This window comes from Lissotriton vulgaris, chromosome 2_1 (assembly GCF_964263255.1).
Source record: "Lissotriton vulgaris chromosome 2_1, aLisVul1.2, whole genome shotgun sequence".
NCBI classification, from domain to species: Eukaryota; Metazoa; Chordata; class Amphibia; order Caudata; family Salamandridae; genus Lissotriton; species Lissotriton vulgaris.
The window spans coordinates 1,740,113,827-1,740,128,182 of NC_141687.1; the positions used below are offsets into that span (position 1 = coordinate 1,740,113,827).

General features: G+C 45.1%; 1 protein-coding gene across 1 annotated transcript in view; it reads left to right on the forward strand.

Moving 5' to 3' along the window:
• The first annotated feature begins 6,038 nt into the window (after nucleotides 1–6,038).
• The window catches only part of CHID1 (chitinase domain containing 1), a 1,807,841-nt gene continuing 1,799,523 nt past the window's right edge, over nucleotides 6,039–14,356 (forward strand). The window contains exon 1 of the mRNA XM_086957742.1: nucleotides 6,039–6,191. The gene's annotated coding sequence lies outside the window, so the exon portion shown is untranslated. The remainder of the gene's footprint in view (nucleotides 6,192–14,356) is intronic.

Sequence of the window (14,356 nt, forward strand, 5' to 3'; positions counted from 1 at the left end):
GCTACATCTCGCTTTTGGGACCTTATAAGTATTTGGTTATGCAGCACAATATCCTTTGTGCAACAACATCAACTGTTGCATGGCTATGCACTAATATGGTCCCAAAGGCAAGACCTATTGGCTATGCAAATGCTTGTTCCACATGTTATCACTGTCTGGGCAAAGGTCTCACCTTATTATCAGTTTAACCCTTTCCATGCTCATGACGAGCTCAGCTCGTCATGAGGCACGGTGCTCGTGTGCTCATGACGAGCTGACCTTGTCATGAACAATGGAATTCAAGCATTTTCAGCACAGGAGGGGAATATGCTCCGCAGCCAAGGTGTTAACATCCAAATGGAGTCCTAAGCATCTAAAAGATGACTAGTCAACCGTAACATAGGGCCTTCCACTGCAGGGCAAACAGATCACCGTGATTTTATTAACGTTTGTTCCGTTTGAGTTGGAAACATTTCTGTTGTTAAAATCTGTAGATTGTATAGCAGATGACGAATTATGTTGAAAAATTCCCACAAATCCATAACTATGCAGAATACACGGCAGCCAAAAATCAGCATAATTCCGGTGGACACGACTGTGACATAGTATTTGGAATACATACTGCTGGTTATTTCACTAGGTGGCACTGGACAGTGACAACATTTCTACTTCTTTAGACGTAGTGCCTCAGCAGAGCAGGGGTACATCATCACAGAGGACTAACATTGAGCAATAGTTCTGAATTTTACGAGGATGAACTAAAAAAAACATTACGGGCGGAATTCGAGCAAGAAATCGTGCTGGCAGTCCCATTGCTTAAGGGAGGTAGAGTTGCACAATGACAACTCTTCTGTAAGTGGTAGCCTTCTGCAGCATCAGGTGCATTGGGTGCGGCTGTGCATTGCATGGAATCCTAGACTGCATGAGCTTCAAAGGTTGTGGAATAATCAACAGTGTGTGAGTGAGTTGAAAATATTTCTTTTCCTCCGAGGTTTCAGAAGGAAAAGTGAGCTGTAGTTGGTTTTATGTTGCTTGCTTTATCTAAACCGATGTTTGCATGTGCGCTTAAGCCTACAATGGGAGTTTGGGGGCAGGTGACAAGAGCCTCCCCTTCCTGCCGTTTCGTGCATGATGGTGCCGTCCACGAACCTTATTGGCTGAAGGGTCAGGGGCGGGTGGGCTAGGGCAGTGGTTCCCAAACTTTTTTGACTCGTGGCTCCCCCGACCGGGTTAGCGGGTGCCCACCATTTTTTTGGCAGTGGGTCAGGCAGCGCACTGTGCTAGGCACGGATTTTTGGCATGAGTGTTTTAGGCCACACCCCCTGTTGCATCTGCCACGCCCCTTTGAGACCCTCCCCACCCTCTCCCTTCATCCCACTTAGGGCCCTGCATTTGGATGGATGTAGGAGTGCTTCACCCGTCATGCTACTAGCTGCATGGGTCTATGTTTTGAAAAGCGCAGCTGGAGTGGTGTGATTCTGCTGAAGCTGCCCCTCTGCAGGATTGGGGATGAGCTGCATGGCTCGCCATCTGCTGCATAAGATTGTTTACATGCAGGAAGGGTGTCCTTCCTGCACATAAACAATCTTCCCCTCAACGCAGACACCCTTGCACTTTGGTGCAAGAGTGTCTGCATTGGCGTCAGGCTGCTAAATTTAGCGCCAACGCAGGAGGAAATGCAGGGCTGCACCCTGCATTTCAGAAGTGGTGGAGTACGGCATTAAGCCAAAAAGGCTAATGCCTCACTCTGCCACTTCCCTTGTAAATATGCCCCTGGGTTGTAAAATGCAACATTTGACCAGACTGCCCAAAGAGATTCAGGCAAACTTGCTTCACTGACTCAATTGGTACAATTCAAACTCGGTATTAGTGGTTCAACTCTGAAAAGTCTATAGCATGGGGGCACAATTCAAGTCCATGCTTTAGGGGTCCATTGGCGGCATTGCAGAAGAAATTAGTTATAATTCATATAGAAATAGCGAGTAATCTCGGTGATAGGTGAATAAATAAAATGATAAAAGATTTAATTTATTCTGAAGCACAAATATACATTCATCATTTCTACATACCTCCTTCAAGCTACTTTAATGTTAAAGCCAAAAGCACCAAAATCTTAGAGCACTCTAACAGGCACAAACAAATCTATGATTGTTGAACGTTTTTGAGAAATGTGTTTTGGTTTGACAGATTGACACTGCCTTTCGATTTTACATTTTAAAATGTGTGTTTGAGTGTTCTTTACGCCAGAGCTTCATTCTGGGGTGAGCCCATCCCATCCAAGAAGCGGATGAAGGAGTACACTGGCATCAGCATGGGCTGAACTCAGAAAATTATTCTATTCTACAGCATGTATGCTAATAAACAGATTTCTAAACAGTTCCTCGTTCGAGGAAACCCAAATCTAGGCGCTGCAATAACAAACGTGAAAAGTGCCCAGTTTGCACAGCTCAGACGGTTGAAAGGCGGAGTCACCCAGGTGCGGTATGTATAATCTCCTGCGCACACAGATTTATACAGCAGGCAGTCAATCCCCGAGTGTTTTTAGCGACACAAATTGGCAACCGGCTGGCCGTGTACATCACTCTCTTCCCTAGTCAATTATATTTGAAGCTGAAACAAGCACACCCCCACAAGGCTCCTGAATCGCCACTCAAACCACAATGAGATGCACCACACCTCCGACCCCAGATGACACATCCTGCGCAGCGCCGCCCCTGGCCTCTCATCACGGCGCACACTTTGGGAACCACTGGGCTAGGGGTTAACTGTCACTGGGGAGAGAGGAGTTGTCCACCATTTTGGCTAATGCAACTCAGCAGTCACCATGGTAGGAGGAAGGGGCGAGGGGCTACAGTTGTTAGGAGTTCAGGTATGCAACAGATTGAGTTTTGCAGTGATCAGACGGAGTTTTGAAGAAAATCTGAGAACTGTTGGGAATGTGGAATGTGAAATGTTCAGGGTGGTCCTTATGGGAAGGAGGGGTGTATTATTCATGATATAAAAAAATCTAGTGATGATATACACATTTTAGTGCAGTACAATGTTAGTCTGTAAGGCGATGGCCAGGATATTATATTAAAGTGACCTTTCCCTCACAAGCTGGTGTTGCGGTTCTTGGGATGTGCCTTCTCACTCGACACCACTTTCCAGTAAATTAGAAACAAGTGAGTGCTTTAAAGAGTTCTCAGCAGGACCTAGCGTGAGCTTTGGCTGCACCCAGAGGAATAGTGATGTTCTTTTTGGTTATTTGTTTCTCCAATTGAGTGGTTGCACTGCAAAGCTTGTGAACTTTTACATCTCAAAAGTACTCTGGATCGTCACACATTCAATGCGTAATCTCGTACATGCAATGTTTACAGAAAACAATTGTTTTTTGCACTATAGAATGCCTTTTTAGCATTTAATCGGGGCTCAAAATGCAAGCCACCCCCGTTGGTACTGTGACGGAAAGAACCAATGCATCGACGAGGACTCGAAAGTGAAAGTAGCACAACGCGGCGGGGAGGGGAGGACCAATGAAGTGAGAGGAAAGCCAGATTGCGCCTGATGGGGAGCTGAAAGCTGGCGGTTGCACGCGTGAACGCAAGCGCTAGGCCAGACAAAGCAGCTTGTGGTAGCACTTTTTGAAGCCCCTACTAAATGTCTTGTAGAGCAGCGAATGCGCTGGCTCTAGCGAGACCGAATGAGTCCGCATACAGTGCTCCCTATTCTAGGCCTTCTCTTTGACAATATCTATGAATCTAGCTCCTTTTTTCTGTTTTCTAGACCATTACTGTGAGGCCCCAAGGATCAAGAGGATTAGGGCTCTGCATCTGAATGCAACCCTGCTGGCTTTGTACCTGCCACCCCATGGACTCAGCTTTCACAAAAAAACTGCCCCTGAATGGTCAATACTGACATTGAGATGCCTCTGCCTGAAACCAAAGTGCGTGGTGGTAGTGCAGAAAGTTAAAAAAGAAACCAGCCTTCTTACCAGCCATTTATTGATTGAGTCTCTTAAAGCCAGGGCCACTGTAATTATGAGTTTCTGCAGCAGCAGCATTTTCCACATAATTATCAGTTTACTGCATTTGCTACATAATCTGCAGATTTCAACAAAAAAAACTTTATTCTAGCTCAAACAGAACAAAAGTTACTTAAAGCGTGACAAAGTGTTCCGGAGCAGTGGAAGGCCCTTTGCAAAGATTGACTGGTAATCTTGTAGTTGCTTACTACTGTACTTGGGTGTTAAACTGGTACTAATGGGGTGAAATATTTCCCCGGACAGCGTTACCATGAGTTAAAATGACAAAATAATGAAGTAATGCTAACCACAAAATGTGGTGCATTGTGCAGCACAATTTACCTTTTCCTGCTGCATTATTTAGTCAAACCTGCTGCATAATGTTGTCCTCTTCTGCTGAATAATTCCAGTGGATCTGCTTAATGCTTCATGGTGGCAAGGGTCTATTTTTTTTAAGATTAATGTAAAGGAGCTATCAGCTGGGATCTGGAATCATGGAGACACTTACAAAAATGTCTGCATTAGATACAGTTTGATTACTTATTACTAAAAAGTATATTTTGTAAGAACTTGTTTTATCACACTCACTGCATCATTTTGCAGCAGCCTAGCTTAAATAATGTAAATGCTTTCTGCCACAGGCTGGGACCTCATAGCACTATAAACAGGGCCACTGGAATTATGCGGCAGGAGAAGGCCAAATTATGCTGCATACTTTATGATAGCATTGCTGCCCTATTTTGCTATTTTTACACTTGTTAACATTGTCCTGGCCTTTATTGCCCCTCATAAGTACCATATTAACACCTACATATAGCAATAAGCAACAGAAAGGTGACCCGTCTACCTTTAGAAAGGGCCTTCCACTGTGATGTAACGTGTTGCTGCATTTTTTAATCTGCAAATTATGCAGCAGACGATGGATTATGTGGCAAATGCGGGAAAACCATAACTATGGGCGGTGAGTGCAGGGTGAGTGTAAAAGTGAAGGGTGAGAATGAAGAGTGAGTTGTCTGAATGCAGGGTGAATTCATGCCTGGAAATAGAAGGAACAGCCAGAAAGTAACTTTAAAAATGAATACATACTTTTTTATTCAAGACCCTATTTAGTGTCAAAGCAAGGTCTTTGCAGGCTCTTTAAACAAACATGGTTGGCATGTTATCTATTGTCAACACTTTTTTATATTCCTTTTTATGAAATGCATGTTCACACTACAGCAGTAAATTTAAAATACAAATGTAAGGAATAGGCAAAGTCGGGACCCAAGGGTACTGGAAAAAAAAACTAAGCCCGGTGCTGGAGTCTTAATAAGACTCCAGACACTGCTCAGCCGAGCCCCCTGCAGCACACCCACTGGCCCCACAGCACTCTGAGGGCTTCGGAGTAAATTAAGACAGCCTGGAAATGCAGCAAATAAACATTGCTGCACTTCCAGACGTCTTCATTTACATGTGCTTGCAGAAGACAATGACTTTTGGGAGCAAATCTAAAGTCCTGCTTAAGATGACGGCTACAATATGTTAGCAACCTTCCATTTTTGCTGGTATACAGAATTTTAAAGACCTTAGAGTTTCTTGTTGCTCAAATGGGTCTAATTAGTGATATTGATATGTTTACCTCGTCTTCATTTTGCACGCAAGAAAGTGTCACTCCTATTTGTTGAAATGTCTCTCATATATACATTGGAATTATTAAAATGTCACACAAAGCAATCTGAAACCTTGGCAGCTATGCCTTCTTCATGTAGGGGTGAGAGTCCTGGGCCGGAGGATCGCTCTGGTGGCTCTCCCGAGGCTGCGCTGCTTCAGTCAGAGGCTGCAGCCTCAACACACATGCCCGTTGCTTAACGTTTCTTTTACAACGTTGGTAATGTTGTTACTTGTTTTGAGCGTAAAGTTCGCTTTGCAGAGCTCACCAAACAAAGTAAACAATACACGCAACGTGTAAAGGTTCCACTTTTGTATTTCTTTTCGCGCCCCAATAAGTACTTGACAGGTAAGCTGCGCACGTCACGTGGCATTCAATGGCCATTTGGGATGCTGTATGAGAGACACCGCCCCCTCGCGGAAGCATCGGCTGTAGTATTATAAAGGGGTGCTAAGGCCTGCATCCAGTATATTTTTGTGACAGGCGTCACTTTCGCGCTACAACACTGAAAGTCCGCTTATCACTCCATGTACCCCGATACCCGTGGCCTGTTGAGTTGCAGTAAGTACTTGTGGCAATAGCCCTACAGACACATTTAGAGCCTAGCGACACGAAGTAAGATGTTGCGCTTCCCCGTCTCAAGATGGCGCTAACGCAGTTTTAAGGGCATATGAAGTATGTGTCTGTTAACAGACGCCATACTGGAACGGGAACACCTTATAGTTTTTATGTATTATATGTATTTATTGCTAACCCAAAGCACTGACTTGCCTTCTTAATGTTTTATATTTACCCATCGTTACTTTTTCATATTTCTGTGCTTTTATCTATATGTACGTGTTTATGTCAGAATACTCTTGCATATATTTGCTTAACAGGAACATGCGTCGCAACCTGTCTAAGGTGTAAAGATGGTCAAATGCTTCGCTGATAGCCATTCGTTGTAATTATCAAGTTTAACTCGTCCTAGCTATTGTGCCTAAACCCTAAACTATCGTGAGATTTTTGTTTACCCATAGTAAACTTGTAGGAAGCATCTCTCAAAAAGCAACATGATGACAAGATGAATGTATCACGTATGAGTAGTGGTGCATTTGTGACTGAAATGCTGCCCAACTGAACTTTACATGGAAATGAATTTCATATTATATGGACTTTTTGAATAGAATTTCCAGTCCAGTTGTGGCTCTCAAAATCGTTGTGTTGTCAAACAAGAGCTATGCTTACCTGATAGTTTTAAGTCTCTGACACTCTCATTTATCCAGCACAAGTCAAAGTAGTGAAGGTTTCAGTTGAGATGTGGGTAAGGGGTGACAAATCTTCGTTTTTAGGTCTCGCAGACCTGCGTTGCAGCGCACATGCATTGCTCGCGTCTGCAAGACATATTGTGGGTGAGTATTTTTCAGAAGGGGGCTTGAAGCCCCGCCCCTCATTTTCATTGGGTAGTGTCACCATTTATGGTAAACTGTGGCTTCCCATTGAAAATGAGGCTTCTGTGTTACCGCCCTTTGTCCTTTTTGGACGGCCCATCTGGACTGGGTCTTCTGCTTCACGGCTGTCGTGAAACAATTTCTTATCTCAGAGGCGTGTTATGTAAACAAGCCTCTGAGATCCAGGTCTGATGGGCCTCCCAAAAGGAGACATGGCGCTGTGTGTTTGTTTTTGCATCGTGCTTTCGCTTTCACTGAAAGCGCAATGCAAATATAAACAGCGCTACGGCAAGCACTTGTTTCTTGAGTGGCTGGATGTGAGCTATCCTAATCATCTTCATTGGTCTTTATTTGCGGCAGAGAAAAGGTGGAAGTTTGTTGATAGAGGAAGATTCGTTGGTTGGTTTGTTTGGCGATTTCTACTGAGAGGGGAGCAGGATGGCTTTCTGACAGTGGGGAGATAGAAGGCGGTCTGTGATGATAGTATTGAGAGGGAAGATAGCATTTGTCTGTGCAGCTCAATGACTAAGAGAAGATGGGGTAACTGTTGCGATAGGGCTTAAGAAGGACAATTGATTGCTAGAGGTGAGATGGGGTAGTTTGTGGTGATAATAACAACGTGGACTGAGCAGTTGGTGGACAAGCGAAGATTGGGAAGGCTGATGTCAGTGGTGAAACCTAATGAAAAGCGACAAGGGCAGGCAGTTTGTTGAGTTTTTCTGAGATGGGATGGGGCTGTTTGGAGTGCTAATGCTGCTTTGAAAGTAGTTGATATGCGGACTTCGGTGACAGGACGGCTGTCACAGGCGTTGCCTTGAGCTGCCCTTCACCCAGCGAGGCGCCCGCCGTGCTCCGTTTCAGCGGTGTGTGTGTGTGCCTGCGTCGCAGCGCGCACATCCCACAAGGCCCTGTATGACTCATCATGGGGATGAAGCGGCCGCCTCGGGCCTCTGAAAGCTCTCGCTCTATTCTCAGAGGGGCCCTTAAGTCCTTCCGGACTCCCCGCTGTGGCAGCACCTTTCAGACCCAAGCTCCTGCTGCTCCCCAATCCTCTGCACACACACAGACTTGACAACACCACTTTCAATTTCTCATCACCATTTTTTGTTCCAACGTGAAGTAAAATGAACCCAGATACCAGCCTTTTTCAGCTTCTGGACAAAATCACTGATCCTGTGGAAATCCTCATAATGAAAGTGAGGATAAAGACTCCAGTAATGCGGAGCATGTCGTTCAGGAAGCACAAGCGAAAGTAATGCACCAGCAACCGTAAAACGCGGAGAGACGGGAAGCATACGTATTATGATTGCCCTGCATCAGAAAGAGCCCGAAGCACAAGCGAAAGTAATGCACCAGCAACCGTAAAACGCGGAGAGACGGGAAGCATATGTATTATGATTGCCCTGCATCAGAAAGAGCCCAAACTTAAACTAACAGGATAAGGAGGCCGCAGCAGAGAGAGTGGGGTGAATTATGAAGGGCGGGTGGTAGGGACTAAGGCAGGGGTCTCCAAACCGGTCCTGGAGGGCCGGATCCATGCCAGATTTTTATAATTACTACATGTATCTCAATGGGGATATCCAAAAAATCTGGCATGGATCCGGCCCTCCAGGACCGGTTTGGAGACCCCTGGACTAAGGGGAATGACTGGATAGGGTGGGGCGAGAAAGGCCAAGAACGCAAGGGCAGAACCCTGGGAACATTAGGCGGGGAAGATAAACAAAAGAGGAAAACATGAGGAAGAAGAGGGGCGAGATACTATGATTATTAATAGCATCTCACTGAAGGGAACTCATCTTAAGGATTTCGGAATGATGAGGCTAAGTGATACTGCTGATATTAGAACCCGCAGGGTCAAGCACAAACAATCTCCTATTACATATGTACTTTAAAATCTGGCTTGCTATCCTGTCCACGTTGGTAGCTATCCTTCCCCTAGCCCTCTTCCCTGCCCCCTTCTTCCCTTTCCATCATCGTTTTCTTTCGTTCTTACCTGCCTCTTTTTCTCACCCTCCTTCTGCCTTCCCTCATCATTATTCCTTGTCCCTCTGTTATCCCCCCTTCCCTGCCCCTTGTTGGTTTTCTCACTTTATACACATGGACTTTTTAGCAGTAGCGGTTGGTGGTGGGAGTAGCTGGCGGGCAGTGCTGTGGGAAGGGGGAGGGGCAGAGTGGGGGGTAGTAATCTATGGATTATGGAGGATTACAGGTAAGTAAACATATAAATAAATAAAACCAATTTCTTTGCGTGCACTGCATCCCCAAATGTGATGCAGTGCACGCAACAAAATTCTTTTTATTTATTTATATGTTTACTTACCTGTAATCCTCCATAATCCATAGATTACTACCGCCCCACCCTGCCCCTCCCCACGTCACCGCCCAGCAGCTACTCCCAACACCAACCGCTACTGCTTTTTAGGAGTCTTGAAACTAGTGGAAGTTGGAGGGGGTTGTTGTCTCTTGGAGAGGGCGAGCCGTGGTCTCCTCGGTGATGGATGTTAGGTGATGTTTAGGGCATGGGTGGGGAGGAGCCGCATTCTGATTCCCGAGGAGGTGAAGTGCCTTTGTGTGCAGGGTGGGGGTCCGTTGGCGGCAATAAGAAATTGTTTAGCAGCGTGTTTTGTTTTGTCCCTGTTCCTATTAGAAGTTCAGGGTTGGGTAGTTTAGTTCGCCCCACCCCTTCCCACATGCTCTGCCTGCCATTGGTTAGGATTCTTCAAAGCAGGCTTCTTATTACCTTGCTGGGCCAGCAGCTCCCGGCAGGAGATATCAGTAACAGCAGATGTCAATATTGGGAGCCAGGCTTTGAAAGAAGTCCAAAACAAGTAGCTTTTTTTCCGGTTAAACAAAACAAGCATTTGCAATGCAATAGGTCTCTCATTTACGCGAGTTTAAGCTATTGGCATTGTAAATGACAATGCCTTTTATTTATATTTTAAAAACAAAAACATAAATAAAAGTCATTGTCATTTACAATGCCAATAGCTAACACTTATGTAAATGCAAGACCTATTGCATTGCAAATGCTTGTTGCTCTTGTTATCCGTACAGCGGTTTCATTTTCATTTGTATGCTGCACATCTCTATTGGTTGTTAGAGAGCTTTACAAATGATATCATTTAAAGCGTATCTATTCTATATAAAGCAAATGTGTGTGTGTGTATGAGGGGCTGTGAGGCTTGGCCTAAGTAACTAAGGCTTCAGCCAGTTTCCTGCACCATATGTTTTCCCATTTATAGTCTTGCCGAGCAAAGCAGCACAATCATAATCAGCAGGAGAATGTATTTAAGTTACACAACACCAGTATTCCAGGCCATTAGCAATAAAACACGTGATCAAGTACATTTAAAAGTAAGTGGCAATAGTGTGTAAGTAGTACTCGGGACCTGAGTCATTAGTGGAAAACAGCTGTATCCTCCAGGTTGCTTCGTCTCAGTGTCACAAAGGGGATTTTTGGTGACATTATATTGCAGCAACTCAGTTTGTCAGGCAGACAGGTACATTTGTTTTTCTTCAGCCAGAAAGGATAGAAATAAAATTCCTTATTATAGTGCCCTCAGTCAAAACCCATAGTTTTAGCTTTGCCGGGACCCAGCCCTGGCAAACACTTGTTCAGTTAGAGCACCACCTTCATCATAGCATTTGTATGTAAATGAGCTACAACCTATTAAAATCGCTGCCACACAGTGGTTTTACTGACTCCTTCCAGCACATTATATATGGCCTCCCTGATAGACTATCAGGACATACAGGCTGCAAAAAATAATAATGTTGCTAGATCTGCAGGTATAGAGACTTAGTCTACCTAATTATAAGGCTCTTGACCCATACACTGGTTTCAAATTATGTGATCCTATGCAAATCTTTTAATTCACTGAGCTGCCATTTTTTTCCTTATCACATATGAGAGCACCTTAAAATATGTGAGTTCAACTTGTCTGCTGTATAAAAAACTTTTGTTGATTTAATAGACTGAACTTTTGTTCCCTATATAATACAAATCTAGCCACATATAGGATACACCTGACCGCTGACTTGCCTCTTAATTCATTAATCACTTTGTCATCAGAGCTCGGGCAGGAATCTTTCTCAAATCAAGTTTAAAAATTATCACTTTGAATAAATACATTCATGAAGTGGTAGCAAACTTATTTTTAATCCGCAGATTTTCCATTTAATTGATCACAACATTTCCAACTGACGTGGTTTACTTATAAAACTATATAGTGTACAGTGTTTGGAATGGAAGTTTCTGCAAATATTTGTCATTTGCACATCACCAAGTAAAGTGTTCTGGTTTGTTCTGCAAAATGTAAATATAAAGCGCAAACAATTGCCCTAAGGCGCTGGGGAGGCCGTCAGGAAGATTAAGTGAGCTATTGCCCAGAGTCACATGGTGCTGGGCTGATCTGCCACCCGCGCCGGGGATCGAACTGTGAGCCCCGGGTTCCGGAGTCAGTCGCCCTAGCCGCTGCGCCACACCTCTTCCAGAACTTACTCAAAGGAGGGTTAAACCAATTCTCCTAAATCCTTCTTTTACACAGTTGTATGCATGAATGCTCAAATATCTCAAGTGTGGGCGTGGTTTCGAAGTACACCAATATTGCTGCAACCTAGGGCTGCTCCGCGGCCCATCCGACCTACCTCGTATATCCGCCGCAATTATCCGATGTAAAGGTGCAGGTCCTGAATCGGGAACTCAAGCGACGCCTGGCGAAGCTTCCCCGGGCAGAATTGGAGGCGGTGGGCTGAAGCGGTGATAATCGGCAGCCCCGGCCTGTTACTGAGGAAGCCGAGGCCTCGATTGCTGAAGGTGGCCGTCGGTGACCCTCGGGGGGGAGGGGCGGGGGGGACGGGGGGTGGTCTAGGGAAAATTTGGCCAGTACCTCCGCTTTCGCCCGTAAGCCCCCCATGCGGTCGTGACGCTGTCGCCTGGTGTGCGGGGCTGAGGACCTCGCCCCTGATGCAGCGCTGCTCCGGAAATATTTTCTAAAACCATCCATATCACCTTTCCCTGAAATACCAAATCCTATATCTACTCTTCAGTGGGGCCCATAACACTGTGAGTTACTCACAAAACACTTCCATCCTATTTCATGGATCGGTGATTTTTAAAAGGAGAGCTGCTGTATCATAGCGGAGTGCCTAAATTTAAACTAAGTATTTATACTATTTACACCTGCAGTTTTAAGAAGTTTTACCATGGTTTTTATCAACAAAACATTTTATTTAGACACACCACCATTATGGTTGACGAATCTGCTAGTAAAAATTAGGCGTAGGAAAATACAAAACCAGCTTAATTCTCCATTTATCTAATTTTTATTAAAAGCAAATTGTAGCATGTCTAACAGTTATTCACTTTATTCATTTCTTTATTCAAAGATCATTTTAAAGACTAAGAGTTTTATCTCAAAAAGATATATTCATTTTTATTTCAGAGGTTCGGAAATAGACATTATTATTTAGATTTTCAGAATACAAATATTAGCAAAAGACAGATAGTTCCCAAAATTCTTTTTTTCTCCTAACTTCCCTTACTCTCATCTAAAGCTCATTCCTCAGTCAAAGAAAATAGAATATTATTCCAAGTCTTGCATCTCAGGAAAATCAGCATACCGACAGCATCTCAGGAGGAAATCGGAAGAGAGTTTTTTCTTAAGGGAAATCAGGACTTTTTATACCTTTTTCACTAACTTTATCTATTTATAAAAGTAACTATCAGCATAAACTCGAGTTCTGATTGGACAATTTGGGGGTGGATGAGCATCACCTTATCATTCTAATATCCGGCCTGTGCAGCCTCATCAGAAATTAAAGGGTCTTTTGTCTTTATTAGTGTCCGGCACAGTCACGTCCTCAATTTGTAATATCAGACATAATTCCTACGTTATACAATAGAGATGTACACAATGTTGGCAGTCATCTGTATTCTCGGGCATGTTGTCCTTGAACATCTTTCACTCAGGCACAGTCAGCTCGCATTCATTCTCGGCTTTAACCGCACGTGCGCATTATCTCTCACTGTCACAGTAATCGAGAGACTCCATGTTTTGGTAGGCCTCATGAGCCAGAATGGGAACTATCATAGAAACCAACACAAATAAATGTTAATTATTGAAAAATAGCCCTTCTGTTTACCTCCCCCCATACTACGGTTTCCCTATTAGTTGTTACCTAGCAAAGTAAGCAACACATATGCGCAATATACTCACTTATCTCCATGTCTTTGCCACAAAACACATGAACAGAAAGCACATTTATGCAGCTGCACCCGATGAGGTAGAGACTTCAGGGGACCTGCGGAACCCAACTTGGCATCATTGGAGGTCAGCTACTGTCAAATAAAGGCTGGGAAGGGCACGGTTTGATATAGACTGAGGTGTTCTTTGCACCATTGGACTGAGCTTTACTGGCTGAGACGACCCCCAGGACCGACAACGAATGGGAGTGTATCGGATGTGTGTTTTGGCTGAGGCCTGGTGGGACATCGAAGACTGAGCTTGGGGAGGTCTCCCGCCTATACTGGTGTCGTTGTGGCCGACTGCTTGGGGCCGAAGGAAGTGATCTGCCCTGCTCCTACACCTTCCCTTGACGCGCCAGTGACCCTTGGGTCTGTATCACCATGGATAACCCCTGCTGCCGGGAGAGTGCGGTACAACTAGTGGTGTCCTGGGCCGGGGTGGCGGCTGGCCTGAGTGCTAAACTGGTGGCCTGTGACCGGGTTACCCTCCGAGACAGTGGTGGTTTGGGGCGGTCGCCGCGATGGATGCAGACAGTGCCTTCACAGCGGATGACGCCCTAGGTGCCCGCCTCCACCGCTTGCATTAAATTCCTGGCCTTCATCGAACATCTGCGTCATCCATCTCGTTCCGCCACTGACCTGGCAATAAACAGAAGACCGTATGAGGACCTCGCCAAGGGCAAATCTGTCTTACGTCGCACCTGAATATCCACTCTAAGGACCTGCGGACGTCTCAAAATGTCCAGTGCCAAGGGCTCCCCTGCGTCTCAACAAAGTAGACTTGACCGATTCACCTGCCCGAAGGCAGACATCGCTGAGAGGATGGGGGGTCAGCGACAAATCGCAGAGCGGAGCTGAGCAACACCCCACCGAGCCCACGATGAAGGATCTACTGGCGGCTATTGTAGGTGTCCGCACGTCTATTGACACCCTGTCCTCAGAGGTGACGCTGATCAGAGCGGATCTCACAAAATATAGGGAGAAGGTCAAACAGCTCGAGATCACCGCCGCCAGCCTTGTGGAGGACACCTCACAACTCCAAACAGATA